The sequence below is a fragment of the Erpetoichthys calabaricus genome, chromosome 2, assembly GCF_900747795.2.
Source record: "Erpetoichthys calabaricus chromosome 2, fErpCal1.3, whole genome shotgun sequence".
In the NCBI taxonomy this organism is placed as follows: Eukaryota; Metazoa; Chordata; class Cladistia; order Polypteriformes; family Polypteridae; genus Erpetoichthys; species Erpetoichthys calabaricus.
Window position 1 is genome coordinate 145334897 of NC_041395.2, and position 27546 is coordinate 145362442.

A 27546-nucleotide genomic window follows, 5' to 3' on the forward strand; every position below is an offset into this window, starting at 1 on the left:
TGAAATTGAGACAATAGTCAAAACAAAATTAATATGTTCTGACCAGAGCTGTAAAAAAATACATTCAAATACTAGTAAGAACATTACAGATGTATTTGGTTCAGAAACATTTTCCAGTATAAGATAGGGTTGCCAGATTAGAAAATTAGAAATACAGGACACTCTTAAAATCTCTCTCTATATTACTATATATATAAATTTATACATGCCCCCTACACACCCAGACCAATATATTATATAAAAGTAGAGACATAAGTTAAAAACATAAAGCAAGGATTTTAATGGGTTATGAGGAAAACGAAAGTAAAATCATTTGAAAATTATTTAATACAAGCTAAAAACAATTCTGTAAAAGTGAAATCATTTGAAAATATTTATTTAATTCTGACAACAGAGAAATATTATTATTATTTAATACAGGCAGTTAGAAAAAAAGTGGGCCATGGCAAGTAGTAACAACACACATTGTTGACACTGTATGTCACAATGCTGATACAGAACTGCACAGCAGCGTGGCTGGAAAGCAAAATGGAAACAGTGTCGTTGTCCTCAGCCAACCATAGCAACTGAACAAGTTGTAAACAGGCAGCAAACACTAGTTTCCTCGTTACATTTGGGTTATTTTCATCAAGAGAATCTGAGAAAAGGAAGTATAATCTATCTATCTATATATAAAATCCCTTTGTGCGCCCAGGAGTCCATGTGTGGGTGTCTTCTGGTGAAGTGCGCATGCGCGGGGCACGGTGCGATGCGCGATATTACTGTCAGAGAAAGTTAGAGGCGTTTTACAGAAATACAAACCAGTATTACTGCGAGAGGAAATTAAAGGTACACAATACAATGACACATATTACAGCCACATACAAGCCAGTATTACTGTCAGAGGAGATTAAAGGCATATTACCGACGCGCACGCCTGTATTACCGCCAGAGAAAATTAAAGGTATATTACAGATGTACAAGCCAGCGGACGTACAAGACGGTATCCTTCAATAAGGGCGCGCACAAAAAGGCGAGCCTCAAAAGGGCGACCTCAATTGGGCGCAGCGAATAAAGGCGCGCGTAAATAAAGATCTGCACCTTTGTTGCTCTTCACATATTCCAGAGCCATTTGAACTAAATTATCTACGAACGCCTTTATTTGCCGCGCTCAATTGAGGTCGCCCTTTTGAAGCTCGCCTTTTTGTGTGCGCTCTTATTGAATAGAGCCGTACAAGACAGTATTACTGTCACAGAAAATTAAAGACACACAATACACGGCGGCAGCCCATGAAGAACGGTCAGCTCAGCAAGTAAACATCAACAAAAGAAAGGCTGAAAGAAAGTAAAATACGACCAACAAAAAGAATGAGGTCAAAGTCCCTTGCCATTTAATATAGACTGTTCCTACTAATGTTTATGCACTACTGTTCTAGCGCCCGTTATTGTAACGGGCTAAATGACTAGTTACTTATAAAGTTTCAACTAAGTACCGTAAGAAGGTAGTAAAAATATATTTTTACTACAAAATTTGAAAATGAACTAAATACAGGACATTCCTGTTCCTAAAAGGTCAGTACGGGACAGAGGACAAAATTATCAAATATGGGACATGTCCCATATATAAGGGATGTCTGGCAACCCTAGTATAAGACAACAATAAATTATCATATAAAATAAAAATAAAGAGTAAAGAGAAAGAGCATTCCAGTTGACAGCCAAACTAAAACATTGTGGTGCGGTAACTCTGTCTTCTGTCCCGCCATGCTGCACTTCTGTCAATTAGCACTGGAGACTAGTAATGTTTATTGGCAGGACCTTTTACAAAAATTTGTTTCTTCTAGATCTGCATTTAACTGCAAGGAAATGCTGTATTTTTTGTGTTATATAAATACAGCATTCTCAGCCTAACTCTAAATATCTTTGGTGTCAACACAGATTATCATGAGTTTTGAAAATTGCTCTGAGGATATAAATAGATCCAGTTTACCATACAGGCTATAAACATGCCATTGTCCAAGCTTTCGTCAATTTCTCCTATACTCTGAATCAAATAAAGGTAGACACTTCTGTGAGTTTCATTTTTGGGTTGTTGGCCAATCTGTCAATTATTGGCTCCACTGACTCAACCTCCACTGCGCTCTTGGCCTCAGCGATGTACAGAGAAAACACATACCGCAAGGAAAATCTGCAGTGCTCTGGAAGTTCACTTTCTGCGAATACACTATCACGGTCTGGATCCCTGTAGACTGAAACAAGGCATTTTACTGTGCTGATGCTATCATTAAAGCTCAATGGTTTGGTCAGCCTAGGAATTCATTCATGCTACATGTCACGCTGTATTAAGGCAGATTTTTGTATGTGCTCATGTTATCCAGCAAAGAAATAAGCACTTTTTTCATTACTCAAAGCCTGACTTTAGTTTAAATAGAGGGGTGTAAACCAGCTTTCCAATATTAGGTTTTAGCAAAATAATTCACAAATCACTTTTAAAACGCAAGGGAAGTGTAATAGTGCCTTGGGTTGGATATCATTTATCATTATTGGAAACTGGATACATTTCTTGTCAGATAATCCTTTGATATGTCTAGTAACACAGATCATCTACTTCTAGCACAAGACTTTCCTCTTCATTTGCCCAGGTTTAGCAGAGATGGTGCTGACAGTTTGAATTCAACCAACAGCCTAATGAAAGGTGGCATGTGTAAATGGAGCAGCTTGCTACAGAAGACACTGCGCTTTCAAATAGGCTTACAAAGAGGAATTCTAGTGGCCTACTCTTGGCTGCATTAGTGAAGCAGAACATCTTCTAGGAATGGTGACTTTTCACCACACAAATTAATGAGTGGTCAGAGATGATTGTGTGGGACTATATTGTTTATTGTCAGTTGGACTTGAGTATGCAAATAATGAGACAACAATGGATAAAAACAATACCCCACAAATGTAATAATCATTTTATGTAATATGAAACAGTGATTCAGATATAAGAGGAAATTGTTTCATTAAAAATTCTATGCATTGATGCAAAATATTTTCATAAGAAAGCACCAGATAATAACTCTATAAATAATATGTTGCAGTTCTTACAAAAATCTGAACTTTCTATGTATTACATGAGGGAAGATAATGTACAGTATTGCAGTTTGCTTACATAACAACAGGAAAGCTTTGCCAGCTCACTGCTCACGACTTCACTGGCAATACACACTTGCCAATATTTAGACAATCTTGATCACTCCCAAGTTGCATTTACAGAAAAGCTTTATTCAAAAGCCTAGGCAGCAGATTTCCTGCTTCCACCAATAAACTCTCCAGTCGGGCAACTATGCACCCCCTCATCTTCATCAAAACAGAGTAGCCCAAACAAGGCAGTCACTGACAGCAGAATATCTCCATATGCGTGCATGTCATTTCCAATTTGCTGACATGGTAAACAGCCTATAGGTCTAGCAAGCCAGTAAATGAATGGCCTTCATGGGGACTTGACCTGGTGGAGATAAAAACACAGAGGAGCACAAACTTAATACAATTACTGCTTTCCTGTTTAAAGACATCATCTAATCTACAGTACCCTGGAAAGTTTCTTTGCCCTGAAACCATATGTGTGATTTTAACCGTACGTGACTATCCAAAACTTCTTTTTCATCATACATATTTTCACCTGTTCACAACTGTAGCAATCACAAAAATGTGAATGCAAAACACAAAAAGAAAAATTACTAAACATACAATGTTCCTGATTTTTTTTCAGTTATACAGTATAAGTATCTCCCATGTCACATATAAAAGGCCACGCATAAAGGCAGCAATGGGGACAAAGCAGGGTTCAACCCTGAAAATGAATGCCAGCTCACACACATTCACAGTCACTCACAGAAGACTATTTTACAGTCACTAGTATGCCAAATAGCATGTGTCTGAATCCAAAATGAAACCTGTGACCCAAAAACCTAACATGAGGACAGAGGGATTATGCAAACTCCAAAGGCACCTCAGTAAAGATAATATCACAACATACATATCTGTCCATTAATTTTTTTAATCCATTTTTTCATTAAGGAGCACAAACAGCCTGCACACCATTACACTAACATCAGACACACAGCAGGAGGCTGTCATACTCACCCATACCAGAAAGCAATTGTTTTTTGAAAATGGGGGCACCTGGAATACCCAAAGAAACTTCACTCATACACTGAGAAGACAGACACTGACTGACATCTGCAGCTATGAGGCAGCATGGCCACAGTGCTGTACCACATGCACTACTGTTCAAAAGTTTGGGACCAAACAGAAATGTTCATGTTTTGAAAGATGTTTATACCTTTTGATACCTTTTTGCTTTGTTTTGTTTGTGTTGATGTCATTAGATTAATTTTAAAATATAGCCAAGGCATTCTAGTGTTATAATGGCTGTTCCTGTTAGAAATTACTGATTTTTAATTTGTTATTCATATATGACGGCAAAGTCCAAATTTCAGCAGCAATGTCTTCAGTGTCCTAATGATAAACTCCCTTAGCTTATCCTTAATTAGTCGTGTATAAATGCTAATTGATTGTTAGAGAAACCTTTGTAATTGAATTAGCATGGCTGAAATCTGTTATTCTGTTCATGTGTGTTACAAGGTACTGGCATTCCTAAAGTTCAGTTCTGGGTTCAAAATGGCCAAAATGAAACAGCTTCAGTTCTGGATTGCAAATGACACTCATATTTGGCATTTATTTAAAGAAGTCAACTGAGAACCAGTAAGGTGTTTGTTTCTCAGACCAGACACTCTGATATTTTTATACTCATGCAGTTGTTCATCTAGGCCTTTCCCTTCTCCTTCTATCCTGGTTAGTTCCAGTTTACCCTCTTCTCTCAAGTCAGTAACAGACACTTCTGTATGAAATCTTCAGTTTTTTGGCAATCTGTCACATGGAATAGCCTTCATTGTGCATGAATGGCAATAGGCTGCCATGTTTCATTTTGGCAATTTGAACCCATATCTGAACTTTAGGAATGTCAGTACCTTGCAATACAAGTGAACAGAATAACAGGTTTCAGCAATTCTAATGCAATTACAAAGGTTTCTCTTGTAATCAATTAACATTTAAACATGACCAAGTAGGGATAAGCTAAGGGCGTTTTACCATTAGGACACTGATGGAACTGCTCCTGAAAACAGGGTTTTGTAGCCATATGTGAATAATAAATTAAAAACCGGTCATTTCAAGCTGTAATAGCCATTAGCAACAGTAGTAATGCCCTGGCTATATTTTAAAATCAATTTAATGGTACTCACATAATAAAAGGTATCAAATTTATGGGTATGGGTGATTACAAACTTTTCAATGGTAGTGTATATGTTTAAATTGAGCCTTCACTATTCCAAATATGTGCTTGTGCACAATTAGTTTAATGGGTGGCCCAATTAAAATGAGTGATTCATAAATGGGATCAGAAAAGATCAACCTTAAGAACTGAAAATGACAGAGCAGTACATAGTACATTCTACTACAGGCAACACTTTTGATAGCTTTATCAATTATATAAGTAAAACGTGATTAACTAGCTACATTTTTATATCTAATAAATGACTGCAGCATAACACAAGCATTCCTGAAACACATACATCAGGGGTCTCCAACTCCATTCCTGGAGAGCTACTGTGGCTGCAGGTTTTCATTCTAACCCTTTTTTTAATTAGTGATCAGATTTTGCTGCTAATTAATTCTTTGCCTTAATTTTAATTGATGCACAACTTAAGTCTCAGGCCCCTTAATTGTTTCTTTTTCCTTAATTAGCAACCAAACAATATTAAGACACAAAATGTACCAACACATAAACAACAACCTGCGTCCATCACGCAATAACTGAAAATAAAGAAAGGTGAAGGCCTCAGTAATGCTGATCTGCTCAGGTCCACAAAACATTTTGACAGCGCTCTTAAAAAAGAAAATCAACAGTTTTGGAAATGTCTGCCATGGAATTAAATAACAGGTTTAATTAGCAATGAAAATTGGCATAAAATTAAGAAAGTGAATGAAGTGATGTTGGTTGGAGTTTGAGGTCCCAACTTAATTGGTCATCTGTTGGCTCACTTCACATCAAATTTATGTTTAGGTGCTGTTTAAGGAAAAAAGAATCAATTCAGTTGTCAGAGTCTCAAGAAAAGTCAATTAAAATAAAGGTTAATAAGAAGCAAAAACTGGTCACTAATTAAGAAAAGAGTTAGAATGAAAACTTTCAGCCACAGTAGCTCTCCATGACTGGAGTTGGAGAACCCTGACATACATTATATTAAGAATAGATAGATAGATAGATAGATAGATAGATAGATAGATAGATAGATAGATAGATAGATAGATAGATAGATAGATAGATAGATAGATAGATAGATACTTTATTAATCCCAATGGGAAATTCACATTCTTCAGCAGCAGCATACTGATACAATAAATAATATTAAATTAAAGAATGATAATAATACAGGTGAAAAAACAGACAATAACTATGTATAATGTTAAATATTAATGTTTACCCATCCGGGTGGAATTAAAGAGTCGCATAGTTTGGGGGAGGAACGATCTCCTCAATCTGTCTGTCGAGCAGGACAGTGACAGCAGTCTGTCGCTGAAGCTGCTCTTCTGTCTGGAGATGATACTATTTAGTGGATGCAGTGGATTCTCCATAATTGATAGGAGCCTGCTGAGCGCCCTTCGCTCTGCCACAGATGTTAAACTGTCCAGCTCCATGCCAACAATAGAGCCTGCCTTCCTCACCAGTTTGTCCAGGCGTGAGGCGTCTTTCCTCTTAATGCTGCCTCCCCAGCACACCACTGCGTAGAAGAGGGCGCTCGCCACAACTGTTTGATAGAACATCTGCAGCATCTTATTGCAGATGTTGAAGGAAGCCAGCCTTCTAAGGAAGTATAACCGGCTCTGTCCTTTCTTGCACAGTGCATCAGTATTGGCAGTCCAGTCTAATTTATCACCCAGCTGCACTCCCAGATATTTATAGGTCTGCACCATCTGCACACAGTCACCTTTGATGATCACTGGGTCTATGAGGGGTCTGGGCCTCCTAAAATCCACCACCAGCTCCTTGGTTTTGCTGGTGTTCAGGTGTAGGTGGTTTGAGTCGCACCATTTAACAAAGTCATTGAATAGGTCCCTATACTCCTCCTCCAGCCCATTCCTGATACAGCCCACGATAGCAGTGTCATCAGCGAACTTTTGCACATGGCAGGACTCCGAGTTGTATTGGAAGTCCGATGTATATAGGCTGAACAGGACCGGAGAAAGTACAGTCCCTTGTGGCGCTCCTGTGTTGCTGACCACAATGTCAGACGTGCAGTTCCCAAGACGCACATACTGAGGTCTGTCTTTAAGATAGTCCACGATCCATGCCACTAGGTATGAATCTAATCCCATCTCTGTCTGCTTGTCCCTAAGGAGCAGAGGTTGGATTGTGTTGAAGGCGCTAGAGAAGTCTAGAAACATAGAGAAGTCTAGAAACATAAGACTTTAGAATAGGACTTTAGATACAGAGAACCATTTAAAATTATAGAATGTACAATAACATAAAGTTAATTCTAAGCGTATTACCCTCCCCCCTTCCCCCCATCTTATTGAAATGTCTAAGGAGGAAATGACCACTCGGTGGCATCAAAATATGCCTGTCGAAAATAGTGTCAAGTGCTTAATCAATATTGAGAGCAAGGTTTCCACTCAGCTAAGGTAACATGGAGACCTGAAATGCTGATTTTCAGTACTACCATGTTTTGTATCTTTATAATCTTTTTATTGAGTTTCCTAAAAACAATTCAGTATATAAAACTTTGCCTATTTCATACCCATAAATAAAACATTATGAAACAAGTAGCAGAAAAAGAGGTCTAAAATCTGGGACTATATTAGGGATTGAAAAAGAACAGCTATATGCAAGGTAGGTTGACACATTTTAAGAAAATTATGGGACTAATCATCACCGAGTAAATAACTCACTTTTATTTCAGTTTCACAAATACCCCACAATTTAATTAGTTTACTTTTATTAACCAGTTTCAACAAGTTCAGCTCTGCTGCCAGATTTCTAACGAGGATCTAATTTCAATTCAATTCTGTTTATTTTTGTAAGGTACTTTTCACTTAGCACAGGGCTCAGAGCGCTATGCCAAGTTAACAGGTAGATACAAACTCAATCTTTACAAATTACTAAATTGCATAATAAATACACATAAAGGCATATATTTGTTTAAACATACAGGAAACAAGATTGATTTAACGTAAATGAATCCCAGCAATGTCTGTGTCATATTCAAAACTCTTCTACTGACTTAGAAATCTGTTAGTTTCAACATGTCAGGCTATCTGACACTGTTGCTCAAATTCTACCATTCAATTAGACTTCAACTATTCTGACACCCACTGACACACAATTGCAAAGATGATTTCTGCAACTCTAGATGAACATTTAATTAGCTTTATGTCTCCTACTCTTTGGAACCCTCTCCCTGGACATGTTTGTGAAGCACCATCAGCGGACACACAAAAACTTGCTCAATAACACATCATTTCTCAGGACTTTTACCTGCAGCTGTATTTTATAATTTGATTTTTTTTCTATAAAAGCTGATCATACCTTCAGTTTCCCTTTAGTAGACTTAATGCAATACTGCACTAACATTGTAGGCAGAAGATTGTGTTCATTGTATGCTGACAATTCTTCCAAAGTGCCTCAGTTACCACAAGAACTTCCAGTGGCTTATTATTAGACTTCCATATCAAAACACTTTGTTTTCTCCACTCTTCATGGCCGTTTTTAGCACATCTATTGTGGAGGCCAAAATGCATTAGATGCTAGAATTTGGTAGTGTAATTGCAATTACAGTAATAGTGTCAGGTAGCAAAATGAATGAATCAAGGTATGGTACGTCAGTGAGAACTGAAAACATTGAGAATATCTGATCTGCAGTGCCATCTACAGCCCATTCTCATCAAATTAAAGAGTGTGCTAAAATTGCTAATATAACATCTAAGCAGTCCTAGTGTGGCATAACGCCGTTAACTGGTCAGCATTATTAATGGTGATCATTTATTCAGCTTCCATTTTCTGGCTAATTTTGCTTTGCAATTATTTCGGGTGATAGAGCTTTGAAATGCAGTTTTAAGTATCAGACTAGATCGATATTTCACAAATGCAAAATTAAACAGTATAGATTGTGTGCACATTTTAGATTTTGAACTAATTCATAAAAACGTCAGACTCCTACCTATTATACCCATTTTACGAATGTGCATTTTCCATTCCAGTTCCCGGACGCATCAGATCAAGCAGCATCTCCGGACGGGACGTCCATCCGGGTACTCTCACTCATCGCATGTCAATCCAGACTCGCCGGCCAATCACACTAATGGGTGTATTTGGACCAGAACAGAGGAGACATGGGTACCCCAATGGTAGGCAGGAGAGAAGCAGATAAGTTCTGCAAGGCATTCGCTGACACTATCAATATATATTAACTTTTATATGCGTAAAATTACACAACAAATTCTCGAAAACTATTAGACACATCAATATTTACATTGTTTTGAAGCAGTAAGTTGGGGCAACGGCTGTTAAAAGTGCCTCCGTTTTTCTGTTTATGGAACTTAATATTTTATAAAATGTGAGAAACATCAAAACTGTTTAGATAGAATGATTGATGAACACACATATCTGGGACTCCGGTTTGATTCCAGGGGTCTTGTGTGGAATCGAAATATTCTCCTCGTGTCTCTAGTGTTTTTATACCCACTTCTCCAATTTCCTTGCATTACTATGAGAAACACAGAAATTCACCCAATCTAAAGAGGTAAGGTTCCAGACTATATTAACCGTTCAGTACAATATGATCACTTGTTAAAACAATACTTGTCTCTTAATCTTCCAAATGCTACAGCCTTCATTACGGTTAGTCATTACAAGTGTCATACTGTGGTGTTTTATTAAAAACCAATATTTAGGAAAGTGATTCGATATAATAATAGAAAGGCGTAAAGTTTTCATAAAGAAATGCATTGTAATTTCATAAAGCAACAGGAAGATCGTGGCCATCTGTAAGGCGTTGAAGTGGTCCCCGGAGAGAAAATTCAGCCAGTTCGTTTTAAGTCACATTTCTTATTGGTATTCAGATCTCGTGCGCGGCGCAAACTGGCACTTGTTAAATTAACGCACTTGAACGGCAAGTGACCTTGCAACTATTTTCCTTGTTTTATTTATTTATTTAATTTTTTGGGGGGTGGACACAGAAACAGCGACATGTCAGATAAACAGGTTGTACGTTCAAAATGCCGAGCGTACGTTTACTCACGATAAACGAATAGATCTAAAAGCGCCACAAGGCAGTCGTACAAACGTTAACCATGTACTCAAACCCTACAATGCTATCTTAAAATTGTAATTGACCTGAACTCTCATGCTTCAATTATTTATATGATATTTTTAACGCCGTATGCATCCACATATTACTGAAAAGTGCTCAAAGGGAAAAATGCATTCGCGCTGATGAGAAATACTTCAGGGACTTTAACTACTTATCTTTAAAATGCAAATTACATTCCATCTTGTGGGTTATTCGGAGTACACGAATCTGTGCTTTTTAATAATAAAGGGGGAAAAATCATGAAATGGCAAAGAATAATAATGAATAGCACTAACCAATATCGGACACGAAATTTAATTTACCCCTTAATCATTAAATATCGAGCTGTAGTCAGCAGTATAGCAGTAAAATAAAATAGCAATAACTGAATACATCTTACCTTTAGGAAAAGGGACAACTTTACTTGTTACTCCCGAGTTGATTATCAGAAGGTTTTATCATTTATGCCAATTGAGAATCAATTCCAAAAGACGTAATCACAACACGACAGTAGACGAAGTTGGAGGCAGTCTACTCCAATGACTGCAAACAAAAAAAACGTTTGTAAAAATGCATTTACAGTTTCTGGAGGGGGCGAGGGCGATGGAGGGGTTAGCACCGGGTAGACATCAGTATCCTAAACCTTTACGTTTGTGCCATTAGATTCACGTGCTAGAATATGTAAGATTAATAATAGCATTTCCGTGATTATTTAAAGCAGCATAGATCCCCTGAGTACATGACCGATTCAAGTAACCTTCCTGTGATCGTTTAGCATAAATATTGCAGACTGTGTTTGTTGCAGTTGCACATGACAGACAGCAGCATCTTGCTCTTTTTCACTCTTCTCATTAAGTGCTAGCAGTTACCATTTTAACGTAATAAAATTAGCAGGTCGTACATCGGAAAGGCATAATGCATACGCCAAGAAAAAAAAAGCCGAGAAGTGGAGAACGGTGCGATGTTCCCAAGCAGAAAAAGGAAACCTTCCTCCCAGAGCTGTGGACGAAGTTTAGCCGCTCTCTTCTGGAGGCTGGAGAGCCGTACTGTGTTCAGCACTAGACAGCTCCCGGCTCCCAAGAAGCTGCGCGTCAGACCTGACGTTACGAGGAAAAGTGAGGGATCTGAGAGCTGCGCTGCTTATGGTAATGATGCAGCGCTCAGGGCGCGAGGAGCTCGTGTCCGCGCCAAATGATTGCTCCTCAGACCTCGATAGAATCTTGTGGCCGAGATGAGTGTCGCCCCATCTCCCAGTCTGAATTCACACCTGTGTATAGACCGTAGTAGATGTGTAGATGATGTTTAAGACGGCGTGCGAGTGAGCTGCCTCAGAGAGCACGCATGTATGAGAAAACATGCAGAAATGACGCCGGGGCTTAGGGATGAATCAAGCAGCACTAACGGCTTCTAAAATACTGTGCTAGCTGCACATTCCATCAACCAATGTTTCCTTGCTACAGCGCTGATGACGGGCAAGTAAAAAAAGGTTTCCACTATATACCGTAGAGGGATTTATTTTTTAAACACAAAAGCTGAATTGATGGACAGTAAAAGTATGTCTGCATTTACATTTCTTTTTAAATGTTACACTTTAAACCATGGTCATCTGTAAACTACTTCAGACAAAACGTGTTTCAGTTCTGAAAGTTAGATGTGTAGATTTTGGGTGTTTCTCACCGTTTTTTCTCTGCCTGTTCACAAAGACTGGTGACTCTCCATAGCCTCGGCTTATGTGCAAGTCCCGAGGAGGGCGAACGTCCCACGCAAAGTTCATTCTTGCCATCCGCCTTTTTGCTTGGGCACCAGTTTCTGCGATCTGGAGATAAAACCATCTGTTCAGATAATAATGGATGGAATTAAAACAAGCATTTTGTAAAAAAAAATCGAAACCTATTTTAGACAATAAATATGATTACTGCGCCGTGAATCAACATAAAAAGTAAAAAAAAAAATCGATGGCACATTATCAAGAGAGGCAATAACATTTACATGGAATCTCGGGATGGAGTAAAGGCCCAAGTACAATACATCTTAAAATCCACTATGAAAGCAAAAAAGGGAAAAAAAGAAAGCCTACAGTGCAAGCTTTGATAGCCTTTTACAAGAGTATAAAACAGAAGACTCATTAAAGATATTAGTAGGCCACTGGAAACAGAAGTTAAGAATTTATCTGCATTTTGTCTTTTTGATAAGAACAGATCACAAAACATATATTAATGAGGCATTTTTAATAAAATTGCACAGCCAAGAGCTTCATCTATATTACTGTACTTAATCTGTTTCACATTTGAGAAAAGAGAGACTTTTATGTCTTCATAAAAGAAATTTCTCTTTTTTGGCATATGGGGGCACATGATAGACTCACAAGTCCATAATAGTTACTTTAAGGATATTCTATTATAAAGGAGTACATAAGAGGACAAGCAGACAAGTCAGTTCATTAAGGCCATTTGCTTAGTTAATCTCCAAGTGGTTTAAAAGCCTTAAGATTTTACTTACAACTACGTGATTCCACACATTTATCCAGATCCAAAGGCTTCCTTGGTTTGCATTTTTTTTTAGCACTCTTGGCTCTTATATTCTACCAGTGTTAAGAAGTACTGTATTTAAATTAAAGAATTCTGTTCTATCAACAATCACTGACTCTGAGTACTTCGAAGAATGTCTGAGAATTACACAGCACAGTGATGGAGTTACTGCTGCTGCCTAACAAGTCCACATGATTCGTTCAACTTCCAGGCCAGTCTGTGTGACATTTTCACATGCCTGGGATGAGTTGTTTGGGTTTTTTTTTTGAGGTACCCTGCACAGAATACATTAAGTAGTGACTAAAAATTGGCTCAGTGTGAGCAAGTATGAGTATTATGTAATTTCAAGATCTACAACTGGGATATGAATAAACACACTATGAGATTATACGATAGACATATAAACACATAACCGCTAGGCTAGCTATGGAGAGGAAATCCTACATCAATTCACCCCTTTATGCTAGGAATTGTGCACCAAATACCACTAACTGTCAGCAACAAAGCAGACCAATGGTGGCTTGTTCTACATTCACTTAGGAGATACTTGAAGGCTGAGATCTTACTGTTAATTGCACTATTACAACACAATGTCATACTTTATTCCTAAAGTTCACAATGCTTAATATGGAATAAACTCTTTTAGACTGAAAACATATAATACTAGTGGGCTTCACCCCCTGCTCACTTCGCTCGGCCACCCCCACCCTGCACCGACCACTTTGCGTCTAGGCCACTCACATTGTGAAGAGGAGGGCTGAACGCACCCCAAGGAGACGCGGTCACTCCTCCAACACCCCCGCTTAAATGGTGATACTGTGATTTACCTCCTCTTTGCTCAATCAGCTGCTGGCTTGCTACTGCTGCCATGCCACGTGATCTGCATTTCACCCGGTGCACTTCTGTCATATCACCTATGTCCATATATTCAATCTCTTTTCACTTTTACCTTTTCATCAATATCACATTGAATTTTGATTCCATGTTTGGAATTACATTGTGACAACACAACATGTAACTGCCTGTGAGTGAATATCATTTCTTTCTTTCTCCAAGAAATGTGTCTGACATAACCATGCAGGACTTTTCCAAATCTCTTTGCATAAGCTGTTGTCTTGTGGGGCCTCCGACCCCGGGCGTGGTTACATCGCTTGGCACGAAGACTCGTTTCGTGGGACGTGAAAGTGTCTCTCTGAGACAAATCACGTCTCGTCTCCTTCCAAGATTTTTTTTATAATAGAGAGATATTTGTATCTATTGTCAGCTGTGGGTAAGACAGGAGTTAAAATGAAATGTTGGGTTGCTAATTGGGCCACCCCGTTTGCTCAAAATAATAAGTTTCAGCAAATTAATAGATGCATGATGGTGCAATAAGAAAACAAAAGTAATGTGTAGTATTAAGCTGCAGTTAAATTTTTGTAGAGCGCAGTCAGGCTTCAGAGTCAGAGCTCACCTGAGTGAGATGCCTCCTTCTGGGAGTGCCTTGCTTTTATAGTTCATGAACTGGAAGGGATGGGTCAGTTGTCCTCAATGGGTGCCTTCTTGGAGCTGCGGGTGCAAAAAGAGACAGAAGAGTCAGAGAATGCTCCCCCTGGTGTCCTGGGGTAATAGTGCTTACCTCTGATGAGCCCAGAAGGCAACACACCCTTTTAACAACTTTGCCTACGATTCAACTAAATTATTTCCAATAGGTACCTTGAACAAAACCCTATTTGAAAGAGATGTTTTCCTTCCTTGGAGAAGTGTCTCTGGAATGTTCCTTGCTTCAGCCCTGTTCTAATAAATCTTTGCATTTTTATTAGACAGTCTTTAGATCACAGGGACCACTGATTTGTTAACAGCTCTGTTTATAGTATCACCCTCATTGGAGTGTTACTGCTTAATCAACACACTATTGTGATAAATAACACTCATTCTATCTCATCGTGTTCCTTTTGAAAAATCCTAACTCACCTAGCATAACACAAAGGGTTAATAATATCTTATTTTACTTAAAATTAGAGATTTTCAATCACTATCTTGAGGGACAGCACACATTTTTTTGACTTTGGCAGACACTTATCCTTCTCAACTAAATTAATATGCTGAACCATTTCTAACCTCTCTAGATATTTCTGTATATTTGAATGACTGTTTTGTATTTAACATTTCCAATTCATTGGTCTCTAATGGTGGCCAGGAGAAGGGTATTCAGTTTCAATAAAAAAGCAATACTTATCTTTTACTGATGTACTACATAATGTGTGCAGTGAAATGAAACTTTTAACTCAATGAAATAAAAATACATATGCCCTTATGTGGATGTAACTGTTGTCTCGGTTGAAATAAAGCAGCGCCAGCGTCAGTATGTTGTTTTTTTTGTTTTGTTATTCACAAAGAGAATTTATGAGACTTGCTATTTATTTGCTAAAACATTTTGCAAAACTCAGTTTGTTAATGTGATGTATGCTTTTTATTTACCATTCTGCATTAAACTACACTACACACTCAACTAAAATGCAGATTGCAATGATTAAAATTTTAGCATACAATTTTATTCAAACACCCAAAAACACCTGGAAAATCGTAAACCAAGCCTCTCTATATTACTGAGCTTTAGTACATCATCTGGTGGCAGACAAGTGAGAAACGTGCTTGTGGAATTAAGGATTAGACAGAGATTTTCAGCAGGGCGTAGTGTTCAAATAGATAGATACATACAGGAGGTGCTTTTCAGGGGGCAGCACACCTCCAACATATCCTTTTTCTTTATGTCTGTGCTGATCCCTGTAATAGTATATGTTCAAAATACATTGCTTATTTAATGAAATTCTGTGAGTAGAAAACATTATTTTAATATTGATGGGTAAAAATTAAATTTGCTACATTTAAAAATGTTTCTATATTAATAGAAACATTTCAGAATAGGTTTATATGTTAAGATGTCCCTAAAATTTGACTGCCATAATGGACTGAATGTATCGGAAAACACAGAAGTCAATGTTTTTTTACATTTCATTAAAACAATTCAAAAAAAGCATTCACCTGTTACCAAAGAAAATAATCTAGTTATTGTTAAACTTGTCATTGCTAGGATACAAGTGCTGTTAAATTAGTTTTTATAACTATAGAAGCTGAACAGACATATGTAAGTTAGTGCTTCAACAAATGAAACATCAGTTTCCAGCCAGTCTACTGAATGGTACTTTTATTAATGAGCTGTTAACTTCTTGTATTTTGATTTCCAAAACAATAGTTTTTCCAGACGTAGCATCAAAACCAAAGTTTAATTATTTTTTTCTTATTTAGCTTACTTCTGTTTACAAATCCAGAGCATGCAACATATTTTCAAACAATAACATGTCATAGGCACAAAAACAAACACTAAACAAATTAAATTGATGCATGCATACATATCTAGTAACGTATCTACAGCTTTTCTAATAAATTTATTAAAACACCTTAAATAAAGTGTAAATATAACAAAATTTGAATGGTAGGAAATAGAAAAGAGAAAAATCAACATTCGAAGGAAAGGCTGTTTGGACATTCTGTAAAACACTAGAACAACAACATTTATTTATATAGCACATTTTCATACAAACTATGTAGCTTAAAGTGCTTTACAGGATGAAGAAAGGGGAAAAAGGCAAAATATAAAAAATGAAACTAGGAAATACTAATTACCATAGAATAAAAGTAAGGTCTGATGGCCAGGGAGGACAGAAAAAAAAAAACTCCAGATGGCTGGAGAAAAAAATAACAAAATCTGCAGGGGTTCCAGGCTACAAGACCACCCCGCCCTCTCTAGGCATTCTACCTAACATAAATGACCTCAATCAGTCCTCATAGTATTCAGGCTTCACATGGAAGAACTTGATGATGACGGCCATGTGGACTTCTGGCCCTTAATCCATCAATTTAGGGACAACACGGTGCTTTGATCGGGTGGTGGTGGCGCAGATCACCACCACAGAAAACCAGAAAAAGAACAGCAAAGAAAGTATGGGTTAGTACAGATTTCGGAGCCACTATGAATGATAATGATAATTAAATGCATACAGTATACAGAATATCAGGATTAAACTCAAATGAAGCTATGAGAAAGCCATGTTAAAATAATGTGTTTTTAGCAGTTTTTAAAAAAGCTCCACTGTATTAGCCTGAGGAACTTCTATCGGTAAGCTATTCCAGATTTTAGGTGCATAACAGCAGAATGCTGTCACACCACTTCTTTTATGTTTAGCTCTTGGAATTACAAGCAGACACTCATTTGAAGATCTAAGGTTACAATTTGGAGTGTAAGGTGAAAGATATTCTAAAATATAGGATGGAGCGAGATTGTTTAAGGCTATTTAAGGCTACACTACAGTGTAGAGATGTTTTAATACATGTTGAAGAATACAGTGAATGTCTGATGATTGACCTACAAGCAACCAAACTTTCATTGCTTTCACCTGGGCGTTTTCAACCTGTTCTCCTTTAAATCCTGCTGAGGCACTTGGTGCCCACCTTGACCAATTTATTTCTTCAGTGCTTGGGTAAAACACCTTAGGGTGAGTGAAAATTTTGGTACTAATGCAGACAGACAGCATCAGACCATGATGGCGAATCTGATACGATACAATAAAGTTACAAAATAAAGCATGCACTTTGCTATATTGGACTATTTCTGCAAAAGGGAAGACAGCCATTTGCCAAAATTAACTAGATTTTGATTAAATTCTTTCAAAAATCCATACACCCAAGAGGTTTCATCTCTCTGGAAATACTGCCATTTGATTCTTTTTTCTGTTATAACAGATCATAATTTTTATTATACTAAACTTTTACTATACTGCACTTTTTTATGTTCCTATATCGTTAATTTTTTCTTTGCTGCTGCAGGTAAAGCATAGTGATCATTACATTTATTAATATAGTAGTGCATATTAAATTATTTGTGGTTATATGTATGTAACAGAGTTTTGTGTGGGTATTCAAAAATGAAATCAGTTAGAGTTCCATCTGATCTTGCTGCCCAAGCCCTTCCATACCCACGGCATTTTGTACTCGTACATTAATTCACCCTTCACCTAGTTTATATTTTGTAATGCTGTAGAACTGATTTTTATTGGTTAATAGTAAACAAAATAGTAGTTCTCAGTAAAATACAGATTTTATTTGCAACAACCCAAGAGTAATGTGTTGAGATCCCAGCCCATCCACTGACAGCGTGGATTTGGCAAGGTAAGTTCTCATGGCTACACCTGGGTCTCCTTCCACATCCTAGAGACATGCATATTTGTGTTGATCAGTGACACAGAACTGGCCTGTGACAAGTGAGTGTGTGTGCTATGTAGGCCGGGACCCCATCAAGGGTTGCTTGCTGTGTGGTCACTATAGCCCCTGCCTCCTATATACTATACATAGAAGAAATAGGTGGATATAAAGAAAACAGAATCAATTATAAAAATAATGACAACATATTCTTCCTTTCAAAGGGGACTCTGAATATACAAAAAAATAAAACTGTCCAGAAATGTATCCGTCAAAACATACCTCTAATTTTTCTATTAAGCGTGCCAGTACAGCATTGTCCCTTCAGCTAGAGATCAGCGAAACACTTCAGTCTTAAATAAGCTTCCATGCTTCTGATTAAGAGCTCTTTTGTTAAAATTAATAAAAAGTAAAATCAAACAATGTACTTTATTATGTTTCTTCGATAGTATTTATGCCAACAGCAACACGTGTATGACAGAGTCCCACCTTATACTGGATGAAGGTCACAAACACAAACACTCTTCCTAAATATACCAAAAAGATTTTGAACCTAGGCTCAGAACTGTACACTGTACACATTTCTCTTAACTCTAATTATCCAAAATATATTTGGGTCAAGACCCTGCTTGTGACAAATGTCATCAGGTAACTGCTTCATTGGGTCAAATGTTTTGGAAATGTCCTCCATTCAGTGCCTTTTAGAATAGAATTTTGGCTTACTTACCAGACAGTCATGGTAATATAAGCATCACTAATGGTCTAATAGCTTAATTTTGAATAATGCCAAATGGAATTTCACTGCTCAGTGAATAGTCTATTGTATTAACTAATGCCACCCACATACCTTCTCTTGCTCAACCTGAGGAAACCAAAACTTTCCACCATAATGCAATAGAGAAACATGTCCTCTTTTACTTGAAAGTAATGAAAAAGAATTGCACAATTTCCAAAGAACAATTCAGGCATAAACAAATGTTGTTACCTTAACTTGCTAATCCATGGTTAATCTACTGGATATTTCATTAACTCTGATGTATTGCTTCATATTAAATCCTTCTCTTTCTCTGCTGATAGAGGAAAGAAAGACAGATGAAATCTATCTAAATAAGATTAAACACTATATAATTTCAATCCATAAAGAATGCATTTTAAAGAAAGGCAAACTCAATAAATTAAGAAAGAATTGATAGTAAACCCTGCATACCGTATACATGAGAGTCAATGTAATGGTGCTTATAATGGATCCAAAGCGGAAGTTCTTTCCATAATTGCCCAAGCAACAGCAGCTTCTGCAAAGCTCAAGAACACAGGGAATAACAAGAACTTCACTTTTAGGTCTAACGCAAAACTGATGCAAACACTTATAACATCTATCTCTATTCTTGTGAAATATTGGCCTTGACTGCAGACCTCTAATTGCTGCCTTTAAGATGCAAGTTCCTACACATCTCCTACAAGGACCATATCACAAATGAAGAATTTCCACGGTACAACACCCTAGTACTACATTCCACCATTTGTAAACCTGCTGACAATTGTGATGAACAGGATGCTTAAGTTGTAGGTACATATCGTTAGATCATCCAGCCTTGTAAAAAGGGCAAAACGCCAAGTTGAATGAACAGAGGTATGCAGAGAAGGAGGTGGGAAAACAACATCAAAGAGTGGAATGGACTGTCCTTCAGCAGTTCTCAGAGAGCAGCACAGAACACACAGGAATGGAAGAAGTTTGTCAAGGCATTGATAATACTCCAGTGACATAATGGTAAATGAACTGATGATGATGATAAAAGAATACAGCCTTTACATTACCAGTTATCCCATAAACTAATAAAATCACTGGCGCAGCAAATATAATCACGTCTTTAATCACTCTAAGAATATTATTTAATACTAAGAAACAAGTGCACCTCTGATCCTCAAATAAAGGCAAGCAGTGAGCAAGCTGAACTTTTCCATCATTTATTTTCACAGGGCAGTATTTTGTTTTGACCATGAAAAAATACAGCTTCACATTAATCACATTGGTGATGTAACTTTCCAAAGAAGTGCGTGTTTGTCACCATGCATTTCCCTATTGTTCTTGCATTCTTTATCATGTATTAAGCAACTTATGTAATCCGCCTGAGGCTTAGCAGATGTTCTTCTTTTTCTTTCTTCATATTATGGAGCTCTTCGCCGTGGTCTGTGATCAATAAACTCAGTACTTACATTTGATTATGAATTTGGTAGACATATGTAAAATGTCCTGGAGGATCATTAATAGGTGGGCTTGCAAGGCTCAATCTTTTATTACAATAATCTTTTCTGTCCAGCAGTAAGACATTCAGTAGATGGTGCTGGTTTTCTTTCTGTGAAGCCATTTTAACAATTATTTTATTTTTTTATGAGGTTACTGCAAGCTTCAATTTTTTGATGTTCCCTAACATATCAGATCATACGCTTTCAGTTTAGACCAAGATGAAGGTTCAATCCCCAGTAGATTGTACCGGCAGGTTGCAGTAAGACCAAGATCAATGTTCTCACCCCAGCAGATCATAAGTAAGTGTATGGACAGACCTTAGCATTAGAATATATATCTCTCTATTATATAAAAAAATCTGGGAACGAGATGAGATTTTTTCAGAGAGACGAGACAAACATTTTCAGAGAGATAATTTCAAGTCCCGCGAGACGAGACTTTGTGCAAAGAGATGAAGTGAAAACCTAACAGGTCCAAGCGGGGGCAGAAATAAAAGACTAACAGTAGAAGAATAAAAGACAATGTAGAATGTTGTTAATGAAAGTACTAAAATTTGAAAGTCTCAAAAAAATGACAGTAAAGATCGCATTAGCACCAACAAATGGAAATTATTACTCGGTGAAATAACAGCGAAAACAGATCAAATATGTGAACATAGTTGATGTGACAGAAGTATTTAGATATTGTTCTGCTTTAAACTTTAAGTCAGAGACTTGCAGATCATCAGGCAAAAGTAGTGTTTCTTCCCAATGCAAAAGAGAATGAAAAGATTTGGTGTTTGGTTAAAGTGAAATCCACATATGTGAGCGGCAGAGAGGCAAAGTGGCTGGCATGCCCACGGTCCACTCACTTCTCATTCATGTGAATGCTATTGTCAGACACAGTTCCTGCTCTCTCAGCTCCAAGTGTGGTCCGGAAATAAAAGACGAAGAATAGAAGACAAAGTGGAATGTCATAAAGAGGTTCAAAAACGTTGGCACGATACACATGCAAAGCATGTCAGAGATTATGAAAGTACTAAAAATTAGAAGGTCTCAAAAAACTGATAGTAAAGATCACAAAAGTGAAATCCACATACGCAAGTGGCAGAGATGCGAAGTGGCTGGTGCGTAGCACAGGCCTGGGGGCTTGGCAAGCGAAGCGAGCAGGGGGCAAAGCCCCCTAGTATACAAATGTTATGAAGAGGAAGGAGGTGAGTAGTCGAATAGATTAGAATAAATATATTCACTGTGGTGATAAGTTTGATTATACCAGTTGCTGTGGTGTTTTTCTTTGTGTGATAGTAGATCAGTACTTTGACTGAAATGTATTGTAGTGTGATATCTCATAACTAACTAAACATAGCACCTTAAATATAAGATATCTTCATTTATTGCTGTAATTTAAAATAAAAAATAATTGACAACTAAATCTCAAACATAATGCATTACATAGCTTTTTTACTTTTAAGTTACTCTGGATCTATTGAATTTAGTTCCCATATAATAATTTTGGGTGGCACAGTGGTAGCGCTGCTGCCTCACAGTTAGGAGACCTGGGTTCGCTTCCCATGTCTGCATGGGTTTCCTCTGGGTGCTCCGGTTTCCTCCCACAGTCCAAAGACATGCCGGTTAGGTGCATTGGCAATTCTACATTGGCCCTAGTGTGTGGGTGTGTTTGTGTGTGTCCTGCGGTGGGTTGGCACCCTGCCCGGGATTGGTTCCTGCCTTGTGGCCTGTGTTGGCTGGGATTGGCTCCAGCAGACCCCCGTGACCCTGTGTTCGGATTCAGCGGGTTGGAAAATGGATGGATGGATGGATCCCTTTTTATTTACAAACATACGTAGCTTGTATCTGATGAGAAAAACAAAACAAAGGATGTGTCTGCTGCACTAACTTTTGTCTTTGTTTTTATTGTTCTTGAATATGCAGTAATAAAGAGATGACTAAACTTTATGACATACAGTTATGATTAGCAATAATACAAAGTACTTAAGTTTTTCAAATCAGCTTATTTCCCATGATATAAGTTATTGAACTTTCAATCCAGGTAAATTTGTCTTGATGTTTCCATCCTCTCAAACCGCCAGAGTCTGACACAGTAAATTTTACCTATTAAGAATTACATCCATCCATTTTCTAACTATTTCACCAACTTCCAGGTCTCAGAGAACTGTTGCCTATCCCAGCAGCATTGAGAGCAAGACAGGAACCAGCCCAGGAAGTAGCACTCTCACATACAAACCCATACTCACTTGACTTTCCAATTAAAGCTGAATACCTGGAAAGGCCAATGCGGACTCAGGTAGAATGTTCCAGCTACACTCATACAGTTGGTAGTATGAGGCAGCAGCGCTAACCCTTATTGCAAAATAGATTATATCTGGGATCTTAGGTATTAAGCTTGAATCAGTCTATTCTTCTGTTTCTCCAGCAGTCTTACATCTCAGCATATCATTCAGTTTTCTATTGGCGTCCTCACACAACATGCTGTTTTGCATCTATGGTGTGGTTATTTATATTCTATAGAAATATTATTATGAAATTTGTGCAATAAAAATTAAAGTGACTTGTTAAATACAGTCATTTAGCACTTGGAATAAAACTGTTAAGTTTTAAAGCTGTGTATTATAAAGTTCAAAGTAAAACCCAATAATTAAAGCAAGTTTTCATGATGGTTGCTATATGCAACACACTATTTAAAAAAATAAACTACATGGTGACCTGTAAGAGAAGCTATAACCAGAAAATCACTATCAATGAGAAGTTTGTACAAACTGTAAAAAATGTTCAACAATAAGATATCACAAGTTGCTAGGCTGTCTCATAAAATAAAGTGTCCATCCTACTCTGTAAATTCACAGCTTTTCAAACCATTAATCAGCTGCAGCCACTTTGTGACAGAAATATTGACATCAGCACATTGGCTTAGTGGGAAAATAGCATTTCTGCCCAATAAAATAAAAGAGAAGCAGCTTACTGTAGTTTAGAGTTCACATCAATGCAAGTCTTTATAACTTACAGCGAGGCCACTTTCAAAATAAATCCAATTCTAAACATTTCTTACAACAAGAGATTTTCAAGATGAATTGTTATCCATAAAATAAGTCATTTCAAATAAGAGCATGTTTTCTTCTTTTGCTTTCAATCTTTCAAGTTGCCAGCCTTGGATTATGTCATATGATAGAGTAACACTCACTGATTGCCTGCAATTTGTGACTTTGCGGAGAAGACCTAATGATGACTGACAGTATTCTTCCACTGTCCATGTCTCCTTGAGATGCATGCGCTTGGTCACAGTGCAGTGATAAAGTTTGTCTCGCTCTTCATCCCCAGGGGACCAATTAGCTGACTCTGACTCTGAAATTCAGTCTTCAGCAGTGGAAATAACTGCTGAGCACAGTTTCCTTTACTTGGCAAGCAATCAGTGATCCTCACCAATTCAAATAACACAGCTTAATAAAAAGGCCTATTAAATAATAAACATACTCCATATAACAGTGCCTAAAATGTTGCTCTTTGGGTAAATACAAAAGCTAAAATGCAAACAAACCACTTTAGCAAATAAATGTTTAAACAGATGAACAGCCTTATGAAGCTGCAGAATTAGAATTGTGGAGCTTTCTTTTAAAATAAAATTATTGAGACGTTAATTTCTAAAGAGCATTAATTTGTCTGTATACATTTAACAAAACCAAATTGATTTCTACATTTGCATGCATAACTTGGAAAAATCCATCCATCCATTTTCCTGACTCGCTTTATTCTAAATAGGGTTGTTTTAAAGATGAAGCTTATCCCCTACAAACATCAAACATGCATAATCCAATTCTGGGATGCAGTGGTGGGGTGGGGGTGGCTCTGGGGTTGATGGGCTGGTTGAGGCATATCTTGTCAGCACAGGGAGGAAGGCAGGAAACAGCTCTGAACAAGACACTGGTCCAGTGCAGAGTTTACTGCCACCCACCACATGGACACTCACAAACAGGCAAACTGGAACCAGCAATCAGACTAACCAGCCTGTCTTGGTGGATGTGGGAAGAAATCTGGAGTACCCAGAGGACATAATAATAATTCTTTGCATTTATATAGCACTTTTCTCACTACTCAAAGCTCTCAGCAATTGCAGGTTAAGGGTCTTGCTCAAGGGCCCAACAGAGCAGAGTCCCTATTGGCATTTACAGGATTCGAACCGGCAACCTTCCAATTGCCAGTGCAGATCTTTAGCCTCACAGCCACCACTCCGCCAACATGGGGAGAATATGCAGATTCCACAATATTCAAATCCAGGAGGCACAGCCCACTGCACCTCCATATTATGCCCTTGTTACTTGAATAAGAGCCAAAATAATTAAAATAATTCAACAAAGAAAGGATAGAACATCAAGAAAAAAACAAAATTAATTAGACCTTCATCACATGAATTCCAATACAGTAATTCTTATGGTTCAGCCAAATTCATTGCCTTAAATTGTGTTTATTTTGTACATATTTAATATTTTTGTGGCTGTTTATTAGGTTTCCATGTTTCCTTGTTTCTGTTTTTTATTCTCTTTCATATAAAATGTTTTTTTTACCTTGTTTTCTTTATTTAATTTATAAATCTCATATTTTTTGAGTGGCACAGTGACATACTGCGGCATCAGAGCTGGGAGACCGAGGCAGGCAGCCTGGGTCCTCCCTGTGTAGAGTCTGCATGTTCTCCCTACATCCGCATAGGTTAATTTTGGGCGCTCCAGTTTCCTCCCAGAGTCCAAAGACATGTAGGTTAGGTATATTTGCCATGCTAAACTGGTATGTGAGTGTGTTCACCCTGTGATGGACTGGCACCATGTCCAGGGGATTGATCCGGCATTGCACCTTATGCTTGCTGGGATAGACTCCAGTCCCTCGTGCGCCTTATCAGGCTTAGAAAATGATATGTTTCTTTGTGTGAGAAGATGTTCTCCTATGCCCCTTGTATTTTGTGGGCAGGATCTTCCTGTTGTCATCACACCTGAGCTTTCCACTGGCTATTTAGATGAGAGCTGAGAGACCTCAGGTGTTGGCATTGGAGTTTGTTCAGAGTCTGCATAAGTAGTGTGTTTCTTTGTTGGATTTTTACTATTCTGTCTTTGGAATTTCTTGTTCTGGATTTTGCATTTAGACTTATTTTTTGTCAACTCTTTATTGGTTCTTTGCGATATTTTGTGGCTCTTTAGCTATTTTGAATAAATATTCATTTATAAAAAAATCCCTTGAGAATCCGAGGCTCCTTTAGGAGGCCTCACATCACTATCTCATTATGTAACTGACTCTGTTTAAGAACAATAATCATCACTAAATTAGAGATTATCTTCATGAGTAATATTAAATACACACTCATCTCTACTTAATCAAATTCAGGATTGTGGGTCACTAAGTCTCCGCTGCACTTGAGCACAATGTGGGACAGTATACTGAACAGCAAGCACGCACACACACCCATACTCACTGAGGTCTATCTGAGTTAATCAAACCAGCCCATCTTGAGGTAAAAATGTTATGAAAACTGGGCTGCCCAGAGGAAAGCCCACACAGATACAGTGAGTTTATACAAATTCCACATAAACAACAACAAAGCATGGGATGTAAATGAGGCAGCAGACTAACCACTGCGCCACCACACATACATGTATATATTTTAAAAAAAGCATATAGGCCTACAGTAAATGCTTTCATACACAAGCACCTAGATGGCATATTCACAATAAGATAACTAATATCACCCTGAGTTGAGAGAGGGAGCTGTCCCTAATAACCTCTTCTTTAACTCCCACAGTTCAGAGGGACAGTGGCCGGAAGACGACTGGCATCCCTTCTGCATTGACCACATTCCCCTTCTGGGAATCAGCTATAAAAACCCGAAGGCAACCAGAATTGGGCATTCATTACGGCCCCATGACTGACAACAATGGAGCTCTGAGTCAGAAGAGACTTCTAAAATCTTTTGTTTATTCACAACAGAATCTGTTATTTGGCACCTGTGTGTGCTGTTTTCTTTGCCACTTTTAAAATCACTACTATTAAACAGGTACCATAACCCTTCATTTTGCCTTCTGTTCTGATTTATTACAATGCACACACCTTTATGAGCTGCACAGTCTAGTTCAGGGATGTGGAAAGACAGAGTTTATGTATAATTTTAAAGATATGCTCACTTTAGTTATAGCAATGTGTCGTCAGTCAGAACAAGTTATTATAGATAAGGTTACAGCCCAACAAGGCACACAGACACATATCTATACATGAAGATATTCTGAAATCTGACATTTTCTATAATAAAGTAGATCTTCTTATCTGAGGGTAACACAGCATTTTTAAAATCAAGTTCTTAATAATGAAGAGACACAGCTGCAAATTATGTGAAATAGGTAGTTTTACTTCCTGATGGATTTATGTCTATTATGTTGAATGAGTAAAACTGCAAAAATTGATGGAGTCCCAACCGGAACACTCCGTTTAATATCCCTTTCAAAACAGAAAGGTCTCAATTAAATAAACAGTTGCACAGGGGTGCTAGAACACAAAACATCGGGTTTGTCTAACTGGGGGATCCGTCCTACTGCGAGTTGGGGTCGAAGTGAGATGCCACCTTCCAAGGAGGGGCTCTTTTTATATGTATCTGACCAGAAGGGGCAGGAGTTGAGGAAGCGATGGGGGGGGAATAGTCAGCCAGCTTCTTGGGTTGCCTTCTCTGCGTTGTAGAAGGAAGGGTCAAGACAGTGAGCGACAGTATTAGCGACCCCTCTCGCCCTGTAGGGTACCACATATCTAATCTGAGCTGGTAAGATGATCCTCAGACACACATGGCGTGACACAATTTTGTAACTGTCAGCTTTGCAATATGAAAGATTACTTTTTTTAAGCATTCTTAGCAAAATCTTGAGTTCAAATGAGGATTCAAATTAAGATCTGAAGATATATTTGTATGTTAAAGCCCATAAGAATAACATGCATTTGTTGTTTATTTGTAATCTAACATGAAATTCTCAAACCCACTTAATCTAATTCAGGGTTAAGCCTATCCTGGCAGCACCACGCATGAAGCAGAAACCAACACTGGGCAGACAGCCAATCCATCTAAGGTCCCAATCATGGACCCAAATTTAAAATCAACCGTTAACCTAATCGGCATGTTTTTGGGGTGTGGACGAGAAAACTGCTGA